We start from the raw sequence: 226 nt of genomic DNA on the forward strand, positions 1-226 counted from the left end.
TTGAGATGTTCATTTTGGTATCAAATTTCAGTTTATCAGTAAGTTTATTTTATTATCTCCAGTAGCACCTCTTCTCGGGCAGTTCTAGGAGAGGGGGTGTTACAGTATTAGTATCAGAGTCTCCAGTACACACATAGGATGTTGGGTAGAGTTAGGACTTGTGTCCGTTAGTTAGATACGTTAGCCCAATTTACAGTATTCTAACCCTAAGTGGTGATGCAAGAAA

Source organism: Diospyros lotus, chromosome 4 (assembly GCF_014633365.1).
Source record: "Diospyros lotus cultivar Yz01 chromosome 4, ASM1463336v1, whole genome shotgun sequence".
NCBI classification, from domain to species: domain Eukaryota; kingdom Viridiplantae; phylum Streptophyta; class Magnoliopsida; order Ericales; family Ebenaceae; genus Diospyros; species Diospyros lotus.